This window comes from Molossus molossus, unplaced genomic scaffold (genome assembly GCF_014108415.1).
Source record: "Molossus molossus isolate mMolMol1 unplaced genomic scaffold, mMolMol1.p scaffold_m16_p_10, whole genome shotgun sequence".
Taxonomy (NCBI): domain Eukaryota; kingdom Metazoa; phylum Chordata; class Mammalia; order Chiroptera; family Molossidae; genus Molossus; species Molossus molossus.
Window position 1 is genome coordinate 47,935,938 of NW_023425345.1, and position 19,509 is coordinate 47,955,446.

The 19,509-nt window shown below is 40.2% G+C and overlaps 1 protein-coding gene across 2 annotated transcripts in view; it reads right to left on the reverse strand.

Moving 5' to 3' along the window:
- The window catches only part of SCAF11 (SR-related CTD associated factor 11), a 78,731-nt gene extending 61,057 nt beyond the window's left edge, over positions 1-17,674 (reverse strand). For both annotated transcript variants that reach the window (XM_036250709.1, XM_036250698.1), the window contains exon 1: positions 17,497-17,674. The gene's annotated coding sequence lies outside the window, so the exon portion shown is untranslated. The remainder of the gene's footprint in view (positions 1-17,496) is intronic.
- Between the last annotated feature and the right edge of the window lie 1,835 nt (positions 17,675-19,509).

Consider the following 19,509-nt stretch of genomic DNA (forward strand, 5'->3'; position numbering starts at 1 on the left):
TAACACCCGTTCAATACAATCTCTTCCAGAAAATGGAAGATAAATAATTTCCAACTCATTTTTAATCTAGCATTACCCTGATATCAAAACCAGATGAAGATAGTATAAGAAAAGAACTGATATACTAGACTTCATAAAAATAAATAAACTACAGTAACACAAACTGTTAGTCATAGAATTAGTCACGGGAATGTAATGTACAGCATATGGGATTATGGTCAATAATATCATAACAACTTTGTAGGGTAAGCACAACCTAAGGTATATAAATGTTTAATCACTATGTTGGACATATGAAACAAAGGTCATTTATAACAACAAAAATTTTTTAAGCCTATAGTACATTCATCCATACAGTGGAATACCACTCAGTCATAAAAAGGAATGAACTAGTGTTTCACTCATCAACTTAGACAAATTTTAAAGGCAATATACCAAGACCTTCTGAGTCTGTGAACACATGGAGCCACGGGAAGAGTGGTATGTACCTGGAGAGGTCATGGAAGCGTCAAGCCCCTTCCCACATACCTTGCCCTATGGCTCTCTTCCATCTGGCTATTCCAGAGTTATATCCTTTTACAATAAATCAGTGATGTAGTCTTTTTTTTCTTTTTTTTTTTTAATCCTCACCCGAGGACATTTTTCCATTTTTTGTTCTGATAGAGTGGGAGGGAGAGAGAGGAAGAGAGAGAGAGAGAGAGAAACATCGATGTGAAGGGACACATCGAGTGGCTGCCACCCTCACGACCAACCAGGGCCGGGGACAAACTGCAACTGAGGTACGTGCCCTTAGCGGGAACCGAACCCGGGTCTCTCTGTACCGCAGGCCGACGCTCCAACCGCTGAGCCAAACCGGCCAGGGCAGTGATGTAGTCTTGACAAATTTCACAAATAAGACTTTAGATCTTTTAGGATTAAATCAAGGTGGCCATATTTGTGCATGTATAAGAAAACTCCTACCACTTTCTTCAAAGAGAGCCAATGGATCCCTCAGTCAGGAACCCCAAAGCAATGAAATGAAATTCAATTTAAAAAGGAATGGAATTTCCTCAAAAAATAAAAAATTGAACTGCATTTGACCCAGTGATCCCACTTTGAGGAATATATCCAAAGAATCCTGAAAGACCAATCAGAAAGAATATATGCACCCCTATGTTCATAGCAGCACAATTCACAATAGTTAAGATCTGGAAACAGCGCAAGTGCCTATCAGTAGATAAGTGGATAAAAAAATCTGTGGTACATTTATACAATGGAATACTAGGCAGCTGTAAGAAAGAAAGATCTCTTACACTTTGAGACAGCATGGAGGGACCTGGAGATATTATGCTAAATGAAATAAGTCAGTAGAAACAGATAAGTATCACATGATCTCACTTATATGTGGAATCTAGTGAACAATATAATCTGATGAATAAAATAGAACCAGAGGCATGGAAACATGGAACAGACTGACAAATCTCAGAGGGAAGGGGGAGGGAGGAGAGATTAACCAAAGAATTTATATGCATATATTCATTACCCACGAACACAAACAATAGGGTAGTGAAGGCCTGGGGCAGGGTGGGAAAACAGGAAGAAAGGGGCAATGGGGGGAAAGATGGGGGCATCTGTAATGCTCTCAACAATAAAGAAAAAAAATTACCTGTACTGAGTAAAAAAATATGACAAAAAAGGGCAATATACTGAGTAAAAGAAGCCAGTTTCGAAAGATTTCAGACTATACAACTGCATTTATATGACATTCTCAAAAGGTTAAAACTGTAGTGATGAAGGACTATTATCAGTGGTTGCCTGAGATAGGAGAAGGTTTGACTACAAAGATAGCATGAGGGAATTTGAGGGGGAGAGGGTGATGGAACCAGTTCTTAATTCTACCTCTGGTGGTGGTAATACAAATCTATATATGTATTAAAACTCACAAAACTACACACCTCAAAAGGTCAATTTTACTGTATGTTAATAGCATTTTTTAATGTTTTTAAAAGTAAAGATTAATATGAGATTAATTATCGGCTATAATATAAATTGTTAATGTTTTCAACAAAGGTACTTTTTGACTGACAATTTCATAGTCTCAGTCTTTCCAATGGTTCTATGCCAACAGCCTGTGGAGGCCACCCAAATTACACCGCCACAGAAAAGACTGAGAGGAGATATTTGAATTTTCTATCTCTGGTTCCTGCATTTCTACAGCACTGAAAGATCTGACAGACATCACCTATCAATAACCTGTAGAGACAAAGAAATTAAAAGCACCAGGAACAATTCCACAATCCACTATATTCTAAGCCAGAGTTGTTGAAATAGATCAGTTACAAGACTCTAGTGATGGTATGGAGCTGGCCAGTTTTTCACTGTACGGAGGAAGCAAGGCACTACAGCTGGCTCCCATTTGGGTTACACTCTTGTGTAGCAGTTGTCCATTCTATGAAAAGAGCATACCTACAATGCAACATTTCATTAAAAAAAAAAAAAAAAAGAGTGCCTTTTATATTCCTGAACATTACCATAGAGTTTGATAAATCATAATATATAAAAGGTTTCCACTATTCCTCCCAATGAAACAATTATAGAACAACATGTTATATGTCCTCCAATAATTTCAATATATATATTTATGCAATTCTTCTCTAATAACCCCACTCCTGCTTCAGGTATGGAGGACGGAATAGATGATTACATCATCTTAATTTGTCCTTGTGATTCTCATCTTCATTTTCTCATCCCCATTTACTAAAGCACTTTGACATAACTAATTTAAACCTAAAGCTCTAACATTTTAGTTTCTTTCCATCAGAAATTCCTCAATGCCTATTACAGGTCACTCAAAGGGAAGAGTTACAAGTGTGGAAAAGTAAAGTGTACATTTAGAACATTAAGCCTACACCTGTTAGAAACAAAAAGCAAAAAAACAGTAAGGTGTTAGAGACTCATCTCACAACCAACCCCCCTTGGGATCAAAAGCACTGTACCCTCATATCTAGGAAGAATAGCCAATAGAAAAAAGGCATCCTAGATGGAAGTATGGAAGTAGAAAGAAAAAATGGTGTCTTTTTATTCTTTTCTTCTAACCCAAAACAGAAAACTGTCAACTCTGTCTTTAATTTCACCCTGGTCTACCTTGGCAAGACTCTTGAACTGAAATGGCAATCCCTATCTACCAACATTCCCAAAAAGGAGATAGGGAAATTAGGCAAGACACAGGAAACACTTGCAAATAAACAAACAAATCCTGAGAATTAAAGGAGAGGAATTAGTGACAATAAATGACCACATGCAAATACTTACAAAGAAATAGATTTTTATCTATGAACACAGTGAAAAAAGAATATTCAAAACAATGCTTCTGAAATATTGCTGTTCTGTTTAAACAAGTTTTTAAAAACCCTACATTACAGAATTTCAACTCCAGAAATTAGTCTTTTTTGCACAGATGCTAAATGTCACTCTGACTGGTAGCTCAAGAAATTAGTGGTACTAATCCCTTCTAAATTGGTACAAGTTGCCATAGCAAAACTAATATTGAAAATAAAAAGCAATTGTGTTGTATAGTAAACAGGGCTTAAACTCCGTTTACTCCAGCTATGCCTATTATCAGAATTTCTTAAACCCATCCTAGGTTGTTATCTCAGATAGAGATAAATACAATTTTGTTACATAAGTATATCATCAATGTGTTCTCAAGTGAATATTTCACAATTTAAATAGACATTTCATAATTCTACTCCTATAAAACATTACTATATATTCTAATCTGGAAATACATTATTATATAGTATGAAATTTATTTAAAAAAAAACCCACTTTTCTACATTAGCATTAGGCATGGACAGATATTGGATTCTCTCCTAAATGTAATCTTTATTACAAATGCTTTGAACACCCCAAGAGCTGAATTTTTGGTTATGCTTTTCATACTAATTTTAGCTATTACTTCTGACACATTATACAATCTCTAATTTAGCTCTTACAATGTTTTGTGAGATTATCTTCATTTTATATACAGTGAAACTAAGTAATTTGTCCGAAGTCACAAAGCCAGTGGTAAGTATCCCTTTGCCAGAAAATAAAAACTATTAATTTAAGTCACTAGATATTAAACAATTAAGTATTCAAACAATGAGAAGTGGTAACACTCTTAATGATTCAATGAATGCAGTGTTATTAAGCTGTTATCTGTCTTGGTCACTGTATTACCAGGATCCAGCACCATGTCTTCAAATGAGTGCCTAATAAACAGTTTCAAATGAATGATCTGTATATAACAACCATAGGTAATATTTACTCAGCATATTTTATTTGTCATGGTTCTAAACTATGTGCGCATTCACGTACTCCATGGAGGAAAAAAGAACACTTCTGCAATGAATGAAAAGACAAAGATGTTCTCAGCAAAGAAACAGTAACTATAAAAAAAGAAACAAATGGAAATTTTAGAACTGAAAAATACTATGTCTGAAATAAGATCTCAATACAGAATGCAAACGAAAGAGTTAGTGAATGTGAAGATACATCAATAGAAATTATCTAATCTGAAGAACAGAGAAATAAATGACTGATGAAAATGAAGAGTCTCGGGGTCCTTTGGACATCTAAAGTTCTATTCGTGTCATTTAAGTTTCAGAAAAAGAGGAGAAAAGGATGGGTACAGACAAAATATTTGAAGAAATAAGGCCCCCAAATCTCCCAAACTTGGAGAAAGGCACAAATTTTAAAATTCACAAAGTTCAACACATATCAAATAGGATTAACTAAAAAAATAAAATAAAATAAGCATGCCCTGACAAATCATAATCAATTGTAGAAAAGCAATGATAAAGAAAAAAAACTAAAAACCTTAAAAGGTAGATAGAGAAACACAACAAACGGGAAATTAATGATTAAGTTACTGCAAACTACTCATCAGAAACAACAGAATTCAAGAAGACAGTAGGGGCATCTTTAGTGTTAAAGAAAAGAACTGTTAACCCAGAATTCTACATCAAGTGAAGCAATCCATCACAAATGAAAGCAGAAAAGACATTTCCAGTTAAGAAAAACAAAGAACTTATCGGCAGTGTTACTTTAAAAGATATGCTAAAGGAGCTTAGGCTGAAGAGAAATGATACCAGAGAGAAATCAGAAATTTCATTAAGAAAAATAATAAACAGCTAGGTATATATGAGACTATTTTTCTCCTCTTAAGTTCTTTTAAAAAGGTATTATTACTAGAAGCAAAAAATAAATAGTTAATGGGGTTTTCTGTGCATGTATATTACATGTGACAACTATAACAAAGGTCACTGGGGGGAGTTGTAGAGCTTCTACACATACTTCAAGTAGTAAATATTAAGTAGACTGAAGGTTTAGGTATATATATTATAATCCCCACAGCAGTAATTAAGAGAGAGATTGTCAGATGGGATTTTAAAGACTGAATTACATGTTGTCTACAAGAAACTCACTTTAAATGTAAAGACACAGACAGATTAAAGTAAAAGTATGGAAAAGATACGCCATGCAAATAATAGTAAAAAGAAGCTGAAGTGCCTATATTAACATGAAATATATTTTAGGCTTCTCTTAAGGACTTGATTGGATTTGCTTCCAGACCTTCAATTTTAGTTTTATCTAGTTCTATAGCAGTTTTGAAACTATGAAATTATTTTGTTTCATGCATCTCCCTTGTATTACTCATAAGTTGGTGTCTAAGTAACTGGACGTGTACAACAGTTCCTAAATAAATATGGCCTAATGCATTAGAGCATCCTATCTGTAGGTTTTTCTATGACAAGGCTTTGAGGTGATTGATACCTTACAAATTTTTTAAGTTATAAATATTCTATTCCCCATTAGAACAGTAGTTTAAAGAAACAATTTTCTTGACAGGCCATCTAGGTATACAAAATAGTGTTACATTTATGTAACAGATCATGCATCATTTGTAAGCTGTTTCACTAAAAACAGTTTTCAAAGCAGTGCTACTGTGGCTGTTCTCTTCAATGTTTATATTGCTGTTTTTGTTTACTTTAAGCTGCTGTACTACTAGTGTGGTCAGGATATTAAACCTGGCAGGCAGTAAAGTCTACATAAGACTGCAGGAAAGTAGACCCCATGATGACTGTGGTATATCATCAAGCAAACATTGGAGAATAATTGCTACATGAATAGACACTGACTTAAAATGAAATCATCTCAAGTACTTATGACTATGTGCAAGGGCCTAGCTTTGTTTCCTGTGTATGTATAGGATCCACCATCATATTGCATTCTGCCAACACTGTGACCTGTCCAGGGACTTCTTAGTTTAATATTCTCACTATTATAGACAAATGCAGGCTGGATTCTTATTAAACAGGAATGGGTCGAAAAATGAAGTTTCAGATGTTTGTGTTTGTTACTAAATAGAATATTGTGTTTTATATTTCAATCAAAGGGCTTCTTATTTTCAGTAAAAGGTTCGAAATAATTGGAATTGAGGACAAGAATAGCTTATTATTGTTATCTGTGATAATACTGTTTTCCAAACACGTAAGAACACAACAGGTTTTCTTTATTAATACTCTGAAATATAGATATTGCTGTATCAGAAATAGTAGGCCATGTCTGGAATTTTACAAATAAAATTTGAAGAAAATACTCAGAGCAATTTATTCTGCTAAGTTTCCTTATGGTAGGTGCTGTGTGGTATGGAATGAAACTTGGATTCTAAACCTAGTTCTAATACCTACCAGCTCTATAATGCTTTAGGTAAGTCATTACACTTTAATGAGCTTCATTTTCTCATGTTTTAAAAAACAACAACAGCTTTTATCATGATTGTAAAGTACCCTAGAACAGTGCCTAGCAAGTGGCAGCTGTTGCATAAATGATAAGAATTATTATTTTTTTTTCTTTATTGATTTTGGAGAGGAAGGGAGGAGAGAGAAACAATGATGAGAGAAAACATCGAATGGCCGCCTCCTGTACGCCACCCACTGGGGATCGGGCCCACAACCTGGGCATGTGCCCTGACCTGGAATGGAACTTCTTGGTGCAGGGTCAATGCGCAACCACTGAGCCACTCCAGCCAGGCAGAAAGAATTATTTTTATGTTGCATATACTGAGTGCTTCTGCCACTAAGAGTAGGATCCAATAAGTACAATTCGATTGTTTTACTCTGGTTTTCCCAAGCTGTTTTCTCAGTCTTTCTTTTTCCTGGATGGGGTGATCTCAGGCTGAATGTGTTCTTTTCATCACCTTTGTTTCCTAAAACATTTTCCTTATGAACCTTTACTTACCTAACTGGACTGAACAAAAAGCAATAATAAAGAACCCTGAAATAATTTACTACTTCATTCTTCCCCATGCTTCCCATAATCATTTCTTAGAATTACTAAAATATTTTTGAAATGAAAACCATTTTAGAGAAATATTTTTAAAACAACCTATATTTTAAAGCAATTTCTCTAATGAATACACTGCTTACTTAAAATTCCAAGGGTGACATCTCTAAAATATAAAACACACCTTTTTAACTTAAAAAAAAAAAAAAAGACATATTAAGATACTATACTCCTTCCTGGTGCAAAAAGTAGAGTTGGAGAAATAGGATACAAAAGATGAACAGTAAGACAGCATATGCTAAGTGCATAATATGAGGTACAAGCATTTTTCAGGGTTCATTTAGTCAGAATAAATTCATTTAGGACAGCAATAGGAGATAAGGCTAAAAACATAATTATAAGCCTGAATGTAAAGGGACTTTAAGCGCAAGGTAGGACTTAAATTTTGTTTTGTAACAAGCAGAAAAAAATCACTAAGAAAAAGTCTCTCTCTCCCCCATTTATCTATTTTGAGAGGGGGGGTTCCTGAGATCTTTACAGTGGGGTTTTGAAGATAAACAGCAGCACAAAGTAGGGGGAGGGGGGAAGTATAGAAAATGAGCTAAGGAAACACGGAAAGAACACTTGGGAGCAATAAAGAAGGCCTGATTAGGACTAAGCTTCCCAAGAACAAAGGCCATGTTTCATCTCAGACCCAACAGACACAGATAATCAACAAACCCAGAGCATGGAATTATGGGTAGGGAGAGTGCCTACTTCATATCAGGCAATGACTAAATACTCTGGCATACCTTTGTACATCAAAATACCACAACACAGTATATTTCAACAACTGTTAATATCACCAACACTGAACACTAGAACACTGCATTAAAAAGGCCTGAAAATTGCCTTGGCCAGTTCAGCTCAGGGGTTGGAGCATCACCAGAAGACCAAAGAATTGCAGGTTGGATTCCGGTCAAGGGCAGGTACCTGGGTTGTGGTTTGGTCCCAGGCCCTGGTCACTGTTGTGCGGGAGGCAACCAGTCATTGCCTCTCTCTCACATTGATGTCTCTCTCTCTCTCCCCCTCTATCTGAAGATAAATGGAAAAATATCCTCAGGTGAGGGTTAATAAAAGGGCTTGAAAATCACTCACTAAATGGAGCTAACTTAAGGATGTGAAACAGACCGACTTAGCTGCTATTGCCATTGGACTTAGGTAAATGCTATTTAGTTAAAATAGGTGAGAATTCTGGGACACTAATTAAGTCACCTATGAAAGGTGACAATCAGTATATGGGACAATCAGAATCCAAAGACAGGTATGACTGACTCCAAAGCCTACATATAAAAAAGTAAACTGATTTTTATTTTATTGTCAAAATTATATTAAAAAGACTCCCCTAAAAGTACATCTGAGAACTCCAAGGATAAAAGGGAGAACAGTCTTATCACATCAGAGATATGAATCTCAAGGTTTAAATAAGAAAGTTGAGAACATATTTTATCACAAATTTTCACTAAAATTTTTAATGTAATAACCTTTTATAAGAAACAAGTTAGCCCTGGCCAGTTTGGCTCAGCGGTTGAGTGTCGGCCTGCAGACCAGAGTCCCGGGTTCGGTTCCCACTAGGGGCACATACCACAAAAAAAAAAGAAACAAGTTTGTATAATCTTTTAAGAAATGTCTCTATATGCTGCTATTCTGCCTGGAAGTGTTAGAGCAAAATGTCACAGTAACGATGGTGAGGAAGCTGAGTGAGGTACTGGAACTCAAGCAGAAAGATGAGATCCTTAGCATGACGTATGAGAAGTCTGGAGTGAGACATGTATCCTGGCACAAGGTATCAGAGCCTAAATAGAGTGAAAATGTTATGCAACACAGGGAGGGAGCAGCAGTGGCAATGGAAAATAGCTACAGAGGACTGATAATACAAGTAAATAAACTAAGGATAACGGGAGCCAGGTTTCTCCTTGTAAGATAAGGGACTTATAAATTTGAAAAGGGAGAAAACTATAAACACTATGTATTGAACTTGGTACCAATTCATGGTTTTCCTATACACAGATATACAAATGAATATAGCACTCAAATCTTGGTTTCAACTACCTTTCTCCATTAAAAACAAAAACCTCCTTGGAGAAACGGCTGACTCTAAGGCAGTCACAGGGAAAGTACTGGTGAGCCTGGAACATTTTCTTGTGTGAAAAGTAAGGAAGTGCTCAAAGCAAATCAAAAGAACACAGAAACTACCTTGAAAGGGCTTTCACTGGCCAAAGCTGAGATGATTTGAGAATGAATAAATAGCAAGTTTGATAAGGAATTGATTATTTATACAGTCTCAAAGTACTTCCCCACACTTATTTAATTACTAAGAGGGGGGAATACTTTACAGTTAAGAAGCTTGGGAGACTTTACCTTAATCAAGTGATCAAAGTACATATCATCAGCAATGAGACAAACAGAAATTATATGCCATCTGATAGAAAGCAATGAGAACACAGAATCATTACTATAATACTCCTGCCAAAAAATGCACAATCTGAATCCAACCATAAGAAATTATCAGGCAAATCCAAACTGACAGACATTTTACAACAAAACTAACATGTAGTATCTTTAAATGTCAAGGTAAGGAAAATCAAGAAAAGACTGAGGATTGTTCTATGTTGAAGGAGTGTAAAAAGATACAATAAAAATTAATAAGAATTCTGAACTAGATCCTTTTGTTACAAAGGAAATCACTGTGGAAATTGGCACAACTTGAATGAAGCCTTAGGTTTAGGTGGTAATCATACAGCAATGTTAATTTCCTGATTTTGATATAGTTTGTGTGACAGAAAGTCCTTGTTTAAATGCATCTGCAATTTCCTCTCAAGTGGTTGGAAGGGGGAGTTCTTTGTACTTACACTTGGAACTTCAGTAGGATGTTGTCTGCAACTTACTCTCAAATGATTCAGGTGGAAAAGTTGTTTTTTAATATGTTTTATTGATTTTTAGAGAGAGATAGACATATCAATGACAGGGACACATCGATTGGCTGCCTCCTGCTCGCCACGCCACGCCACGCCCCCCTCCCCCCAACTTGAGATCGAGCCCACAACCGGGGCATGTGCCCGCAACCTGGGCATGTGCCCTGACTGGGAATCGAACTGGGACCTTTCAGTCCATGGGAGACACTCAATCCACTGAGCCACACCAGCCAGGCATGAGCCACACAAGCCGGACAGGAATTCTTTGTATTATACTTGGAACTTTTCTAAAAGCTGGAGATAAGAAGGAAAGAAGAAAGAAAAAGATTACCTACAATATTCACTTATAGCACATAAAACTAGCATATAAGCAAAAACAGTACTCCTTTCACATGAAGAATATGTTTCTTCTTGTTATAGTAGTCACCTATTCCAAGATCCCCAGTGGATTCCTGAGACCATGAATAGTACAGAACCCTATACACTGTTTTTTTCTATACACACTGTTTTTTTCTATATACACATACTCCTGATCAAGTTTAATTTATACATTAGGCACAGTCAGAGATTAACAGTAACTAATAATAAAGTAGAACAATTACAACAATATACTGTAATAAAAGTTATGTGAATGTGGTTTCTCTCAGCAAAACAGCACGAATTTCTTTTTCCTTCTTCACAATTTCACAAATACAGTGATACCTCGGTTCTCGAAGGCCTTGACTTTCGACCAAATCGGTATTCGACCAGGAGATTCGAGAAACTTTTGTCTTGGAATCCGAACAAATATTTGGAACTCGAACTTCCGAGATGAGCCGAGTTGAGCCGAATGGCATTCATTCGGCCCAGCGCGCCTTGCTTGCGTCATCAGTGTGAGTGCAGAGAGAGAGTCACGCTTTGTGGAGAGAGTCACGCTTTACACTGAATTTAACCCTTAGACATACTGTACACTTTTATTTCTTGTTGAGACTTATGTTTTTCTACATATTATATACAAATTAGGCCAGTAAATAGGCATTTTCTGGGGCTTGGAACGAATTAATCCAGTTTCCATTATTTCCTATTGGGTTTCATTGCTTCGGTTCTCGAACAATTTGGTTCTCGACCGTCCTCCTGGAACGAATTATGTTCGAGAACCGAGGTATCACTGTAGAAGATTCACTCTTACTGTAGACCTTAGCATACAATTATTTTCTTACTTAGTCAAGAACTTTCACATTTTTGCTTAAAGAAAGCACTTTATGGCTTCTCTTTCATATTTTTTTGGCATATATGAATTGCCAGCATTACTACTCTTGCATTTTGGGAGCACTATTAAGTAAAATAAGCGTTACTTGAACACAAGCACTATGATACTGGGACTGATCTGATAACCAAGACAGCTACTAAGTGACTAACTAACTGCTGGTAGGGCACATAGTGTGAAAACATTGGGATGATTCATGTCCTAGGTGGGCCAGAGAGGGATGGCATGAGATTTAAAACTTATGAAGTGTTTACTTCTGGAATTTTCCACTTAATATTTTTGGACCACAGTTGACTACAGGTAACTGAAACTGCAGAAAGCAAAACCATGGATAAGAGATGACTACTGTATAAGAAAATACTAGTTTATTACTTATAGGTTTCTTAATGAATTTTTACCTATATCTGCACTGTCCAAAACAGTAACCATTATTCTGGTTGCACTGGACATATTTCAAGTGCTCAACAGCCACCCATCGTTGTCAGCCACTGTATTAGGCAGTACAGATATAGAATACTTCCATCACAGAAAGGTCTACTACTAGATACCACTGATATGGAGTTTGGGAGGACAACTGATATGATGAATAACCAAGAGGCCAAAAAGTCATATGAACTTGGGTATAGATTCTTAGGAAGTCATTTAACTTTGGAGCCTCGGACTCTTTCTGTAAAATGGACTAATACGTCCAATATCGCAAGGCTGCTGAAAAGAAAAGAAAAATGTATATAAACTGCCTAGGACAGAGTGTTTGGCACACAGTGAATATCTGTAACATTAGGTCTCTTCTGTAATGTGGGTGGATAATTTCTTAATCTTACTATTCTGCTTATTCAAAAGGCCAATGAGCTCCATGTTGTTAAATTCATCAATGCTGACCCTATTGACCACATTGTTAAATTCATCAACACTGACCCTGTTGACTACTCTCCCCTTGAAATACAGGCATACCTCAGAGGTATGGTGGGTTTGGTTCCAGACCACAGCAATAAAGCAAGTCGTAATCTTTCTGCTGGTGGAGGGTCTTTCCCTCAATTATTATTATTTTTTTTATCCTCAGATAGAATGGGAGGGAGAGAGGGAGAAAGAGAGACAGAGAAACATCGATGTGAGAGAGACACATCGAGTGGTTGCCACCTACACGACCGGCCAGGAACAAACTGCAACTGAGGTACATGCCCTTAGCGGGAACCAAACCCAGGACTCTCTGGTCCACGGGCCAACGCTCTAACCACTGAGCAAAACCAGCCAGGGAGTTTCCTTCAATTTATAAGAAACTGTGAAGTGTGATAGAGCAAAGCACAATAAAATGAAATATGCCTATACTCTATCCTTTGGTTTCTGTAATATCACTCTCATCTCCTACTTCTCTTTCACCATATTCTTTGGGAGCTCATATCCTCCAGTAAACTTTTTTTTTTTTTAAATATTAGAGGCTAGCCCGGCCAGTGTGGCTCAGTGGTTGAGCGGCTGACCCATGCACCAAGAGGTGGCCAGTTCAATTCCCGGTCAGGGCTCATGCCCAGGTTGTGGGCCCAATCCCCAGTTGGGGGCATGAAGGAGGTGGCTAACTGATGTTCTCGCTCATTGATGTTTCTATCACTCTCTCTCCCATTCCTTTCCTCTCTCTGTAAAAATCAATAAATAAAATTTAAAAAAATATATGAGGCCATTATGATTCCATTCCAGCATCTTTTTCCAAGTTAGATTCTAAGAGTCCCTTCCCTAAGCAATTCCACCTAAACTTTCAACTACCTATGTAAGTGACTGCAATTTTTTATTTCCATAACACACTTCTTTTTTGAATTTTAGAACCATATGTCTAATTGCCTACAATTATTTCACCCTGAAAATTCCAAAGGTATGGTCAAACCCAATGTCAGAATTGAAAGAATCATAGTTCTTGTTTGGTACAACCATCAATCCAGTTGTATAACTCAGAAGTCATCTTTAAAATTTGTTTCTTCCTCACTTCAGTCCATCAACTGAGACCTATTGATCACAAGTCCTATTCACTGTTGTCCATCTCCACATTTCTCATTCTAATTCAAGCTATTCTCAGCTATTCTGGACTACTAGGGAAAAGCCTTAACTAATTTTTTCCACATCAATTCTTACTGCCTCTCCTCCCTTTCAATACACATCATAATACTAGTTTTGCCTTTTGGGACTATCAAAATTCGGTCTACTTTGGCTTCTAAACATTTTGAACAGTAAGATAGGTATATCACTCTACTCTTAGTTAAGCATTCTTAGTTCCTTCTATATTCTGACAAATCTGTTTTCAGGTCACACTCTATCATACTCTCCTCTAAAAATGTGGACCCTTCCACCGAACATAATGCATGGATAGAAGTAACTTAGCAGATTATGCAAAAACTGAGACTTGTATAGATAGTCTAACATTTCAAACCATAATTACTATTATTTAATGTCTTTAAAATGTTCCAGCTGAAAGTGTGTTTATTCATTAAATATATATGGAGTACCTACTATGTGTCAGGCATTGTTCAGATGTTTGGGATCAAAACAGTAATCAAAACTGACAAACCCTATTCTCACAGAACTTGCATTAGACTGCAGTGGTTCTCAACCTTCCTAATGCTTCGACCCTTTAATACAGTCTCTCATGTTGTATGTGGACATATCTGCATGTGGGCGGACCCGCCTGGAAACAAATAGAGGAGCGGTGTCTTGGTTCCTAAGACCATTGAAAATATGTGAAAGGGTCGTTTGACCTCCAAAGGGGTCGCGACCCACAGGTTGAGAATCGCTGCAAGAGTGAAGAAGAAATACAATAAACTTCAGTTAGTAAATTACACAGTTATGTTGTAAAGTGATAAATGCTTAAAAAGGGTTAGGAAACATGGGAAGAGGGCCTGCTGTTTTATACAGAGTAGTCAAAGAAAACCTCAGTAGCAGAGAAGTGTGGCCTGGAGAAAGAGGGAGGTAATGACGTCAGAGAGGAAGAAGAGGCTCAAAACACTCAGGGCCACCCCGGACGGGACGGTTTGGTTCGAAGTTAGAGCGTCGGCCTGCGGTCCAGAGAGACACAGGTTCAGTTCCTGCTGGGGGCGTGTGCCTCCGTTGCAGTTTGTCCCCGGCCTTGGTTGGTCATACAGGCGGCAGCCACTCGATGTGTCTCTTTCACGTCGGTGTTTCTCTCTCCCCTACTCTGCCTGAACAAAAGATGGAAAAGTGTCCTCGGGTGAGGATAAAAAAAAAGTCAAAACACTCAGGGCCTGGTAGATTATAACAGGACTATGAATTTTACTAAGGCTGGGAAAGGAAACCATTTGAGAAGTGACATGAACTGACAAAGTTTAACAGGATCACTCTGGCTGTTGAGACTATAGGTAAACAAAGGTCAGTGAGACTTTCTAGGGAGCTATTTTGCAAATGAGAAATGATGGTGTTTTCACATTTTATATTGAAACTTTATGTGCTTCAGTACTAGGAATTAACAAAGCCACAACTTAAAAAAAAAGACTGAGGACAATGCAAAGATGAGTTAGTTCTTGGAAATAGTAACAGATGATATTGGATATTTATTTTATTTTTGTTTTGTTTTTTGTTAATCCTGAACTGAGAATATTTTTCCATTGATTTTTAGATAGAATGTAAGGAAGGGAGAGAAAGTGAAACATCGGTGTGAGAAAGACACATCGATTTGTTGCTTCCTGCATGACCCAACCGGAACCGGGGCGAAGACCAAACATGCAACCTGAGACCCTTTAGTCTGCTGCCGAAGCTTTAATCGCTGAGCCAAACCAGCCAGGGCAATACTGGGTATTTTAACTCTGGGCTCTACTCTGCTACTAAGGGTTATCGCCATTCAGATGCACGAAAAGGTGCAAGGTTATTAATTTATTCTTTGGAACTGATGGCATAATTAAGAATTCAGGTTTTAATCAATTTCATGAGTCAAGATCCAATTTACATCACTAAAAGACAAGGGTGAATATGACAAAGTCTGTTTATAAAGTTACAATGAATACTGTAGAGATGGATGACTTTGTATTACTTTTATGCCACTCTCTTTAGTTAGGTTTTACAACTCTCTCTTTGATGTGTCTATAAAGTTCAGTATTAAACTGATCAGTAGTATAATACTGAACACTCTTATTTACTACTTACTGAAAGATGCTACTGATGATGAATCAATATAGTAGTATAATATTGAACACTCTTATTTACTACTGAAAGATGCTACTGATGATGAATCAATATCATATAACAGCACAGATTCATACCATCTCTGCTAATTACCAGCACTGCTTTTCAAGAAAATTGCCTAAGCACTGGTTAGTGGCCAAAGAATGATGGGGAAGTGAGTGACCCCTGAAGAGTTTCATTCAGTCTTAACCCATGGACCTCATTACCACCACCAAAAGACATACCAAAAAAAAAAATTCCCCTTAAAAATTTTCCCCAACACGTTCCAGTTAGCATATTTAGAAATAATTTTTTATTTTCGTCCCCCATTGACAAAGTGATTAATATACTTGAAAGCACCGAAAAAATGTAGTGAAAAATGCAACAAGAATTGCTAATTAAAAAAATACTCATAGTGCATAAACACAATATAAATTCAGATTATCTTTGGTATAGCAGTATAAAACAAAAAAATCCGAAGACAATTTCAAAATTTCCTTTCTTCTGCCCAATAAGTTAAAACAAAAACAAAAGCCCCACAAATATTTTACTGCAGCTCTTAAACAATAACAAAAAAGTGAGATGATGAAGTCAACTGCCAAAAAGAGAGAAAAGAGAAAGCAATGGTCTGGAAAGAAACTTCATTACATATAAAAAAATTTAATACTATTATCAGTAAAATACAAAAGCCACCTGTTATTTAAGAATATTTTGCCCTTAGTATTCTGCTGCCAAGTTAAGGAGTCATTTGCATTAACTAACTTTTCTTTTAAAAAGAAAAATATATATTTTAACATGCTTGTACCAAAATTCAGTGAAAAGTCCCAAACTGGGAAATTTTAAGATCAGCATCTACAACGCATTATAGTAAAAACGTTTTTAAAAAATCATTCTTGCTTAAATATCTCAGCGTGATAAAGATGTTAGTTAAAATGTAATCCAAAATGAAGGAAACACGCTCAACTCGTAGACACTGTACGTAATTCGGTCCAGAAATATATTGGGCGTGTTTGAAAATTATACACTTGAATCTGTGAATGTTTTAATCGACTCCTCGAACTCGGGCGTTTACTTTTAAAACAAGTTTTCAAAATGTGTAGGTGGCAAGCCCGCCAGCAATCTGAATGCCTCTAATGGTTCAAAATCCCTAATCCGAGGAGGGGCGACTGATTAAGCTAAATTTAGATCTCCGGGCCCTTTTGTTGTCCGCCCGGGGTTTAAACTCGGGGGTCGGGGACCAGTTTGAAATGCAGGGCACGGCCGACGCGGAGGTGGAGGAGGAAGCGCCGGCTCTCTCCCCATTCGTGCACCCGGAGGTCACGGCGCAGTAAAGTTTGGTTTCACAGGCGGGCTCGGACGCAATTGACAAAAGCAAAGTCGCCCAAAGTAGAGCGGACACGGGGGGTCGGGAGCTCCCGGAAGCCCAGCAGGACACGTTTCCACTGCGGGGAGGGGCTGTCTGAGTGGGGACCGGGTCGTGGAGCCTCCTTCCTGAACGCCCCCACCCCATCCCGCACCCGGGCGGCCACAGGCTCCGCGGCGGCGGCGGGAGGCGGGTAGGCCACAAGGAGGAAATGGGACGGGGTGCCGACAGGGAGGCGGCGGCGGCCGGAGCCGGGCCTCCCCGCGGGGCAGCGAGAGCGAAGGGGAACCCTTCCCGCCGCGGCTTCCCCTGCCTGGAGAGGCAGCTCCAACTTTCCTCCAAGCGCAGGACGCCGCCTGGGCCCCGCGAGATTCCCAAACTTTGTCCGCCCTCGCGCCGCCAGCCTGTAACCCCCGGCCCGCGCCGACAGCTGCGCCAGCCCATCCACCCAGAGGTCGGCCCGTGTTTACCTCAGGCCGAGGTCGAGGCGCTGGCTCCGGCGGCGGCGGCGGCGGCCCCACTGCAGGTCCCGAGGTCCCCGTCACGCCGCCGCCAAGTTCCCCAACATGGACTCCTTCGTCCGCTTTGAGATGTTCCGGGGGCCGCCGGGACGCCGGTTCTGCCGGCCGGGTCGGGAGGCGGCGGCAGTGAAGGGAGCGGACTCGAGCTGCGCGGCTCCGCGCGGCTTGCGCCACCGCTGCTCCCCCTCCCCCGCCTTGTCTGGCCTCCTCCCTCCCCTCGGGTCTCCTCTCCCCCTCCCTCCCTCCGTTCCGCTCAGCCGCGCCGCCACTAGTCGACACGCTACGGTGACGACGGCAGCGGCTGCACCCGCCGCGCTCTCCCTACTCCCTTGCTTTGACTCCACTTGCACCGCTGCAGCGCTACATGGCACCGCAGGGCGGCGCTAGCAAACCGCCGTGTGCGGCGAGGAACGTGGCGGGCGGAGTCACGTCACGCGGCCTGTGAGCGGGAGGGAGAAACGCTGCGAAAGGCGAGGACTTCTGGGAAACATTCTCCGGGTCCGATCCTCCTCCCGAAGCTGCGGGCCGTGCGCATGCGCCTGGCGTGGAGCCCTGGAGTAGGCTCGGCTTCCGCGGCGGTTCCGATGAGTGGCGGAAGACAATGAAGACGGCTTTAGGGGGCCTGCGTGTGAAGGGGCGTGCGCGGCGTTTGCTGTCCTATTTTTATGGTAATCTGACATTAAAAGAGTGTTAACATGTTGTGTGGCGGTGGATTGAGTTTCTACCCGGCATTGCCCACCTGAAATACATTCTGAAGTGCCCGTAACTTGTAAGCCGAGCTCGTTCTCCCAGCTGGAGGGCATTTAAAACATTCCCGAGTGGAGGTTAGATAGTGACTTACGATTATTCATTAAACATGGAACGTGTGTGCCCTTGCCTCCTGCCGCCCCCTCGGGCTGTCACATCTTTTGTCTGACCTCAGAAGTACCTGGACAGACTTTTACAGCCACCGACTCTTCAACCTCACATCCTCTTCTGGACAGTTCCTGCAGGCTCCTGACTGCTCTTCCTGCCCTCGGTGTGCACGCCTTCCACGGGGTGTCCTCTCAGCCCCGGCCGCAGGGCGACCTGGGCCGCCGCCGGCGAGGCCCACCCTGGCTCGGTCACCGCCTCGCTGCTCGTGCCGCCTGCCCCCGACTGTCCGTGCGGCTCTCCGAGCCTGGCGGAGCCCTGCCCAGGGTGACTTTCCGCCCACTCTCTCCAGGCCCTGCCGCCTGGCCACCTCCGTGCCGCCCTTGCCCGGACTGGGCTGGTTGCTCTGTCCCCTACTCCCTGCACTGGGAGGTGGCTTCTCTGGCACCTTCACCCTACGCAGGGCCTGGGTCTGCTCAGTGTCTGCCTCACGCTGGGAGCACCGGGACAGTGTCTGGTCACTGGTAACCACAGCACCTGGCACAGTGCCTGTCACTCTATAAGGACTTGGTAAATAATTGCTGGAAGGCCCTGGCCGGTTTGGCTCAGCGGTTAGAGCTCGGCCTGCGGTCCAGAGAGACCCGGTTCGGTTCCCGCTAAGGGCACGTACCTCGGTTGCCGTTTGTCCCCGGCCCTGGTTGGGTCTTGTGGGTGGCAGCCACTCGATGTGTCCCTTTCACGTCGATGTGTCCCTTTCACGTCGATGTTTCTCTCTCTCTCTCTCTCTCTCTCTCTCTCTCTCTCTCTCTCTCCCCCTCCCTCCCACTCTGTCTGAACAAAAAATGGAAAAAAATGTCCTCGGGTGAGGACAAAAATAATAAAATAAAATAATTGCTGGAAGAATATATGAATGGCAGTCTTGTTTCTCCCTAGTTCAAAGTCTTTGGGGTTTTGCAATGTGTACTTTTTGATAGGAAGTTTGGGCATGTAGATGGGCTTTAGTGAGTTTGGAATATTTGAAGGAACAATGATCAAGAGGAGTTAAAATGCTTTCTTCTGATAGCAGAAAGAAATTCTTACAAATGGCCTTTCCCTGTCACTATGAGAGCA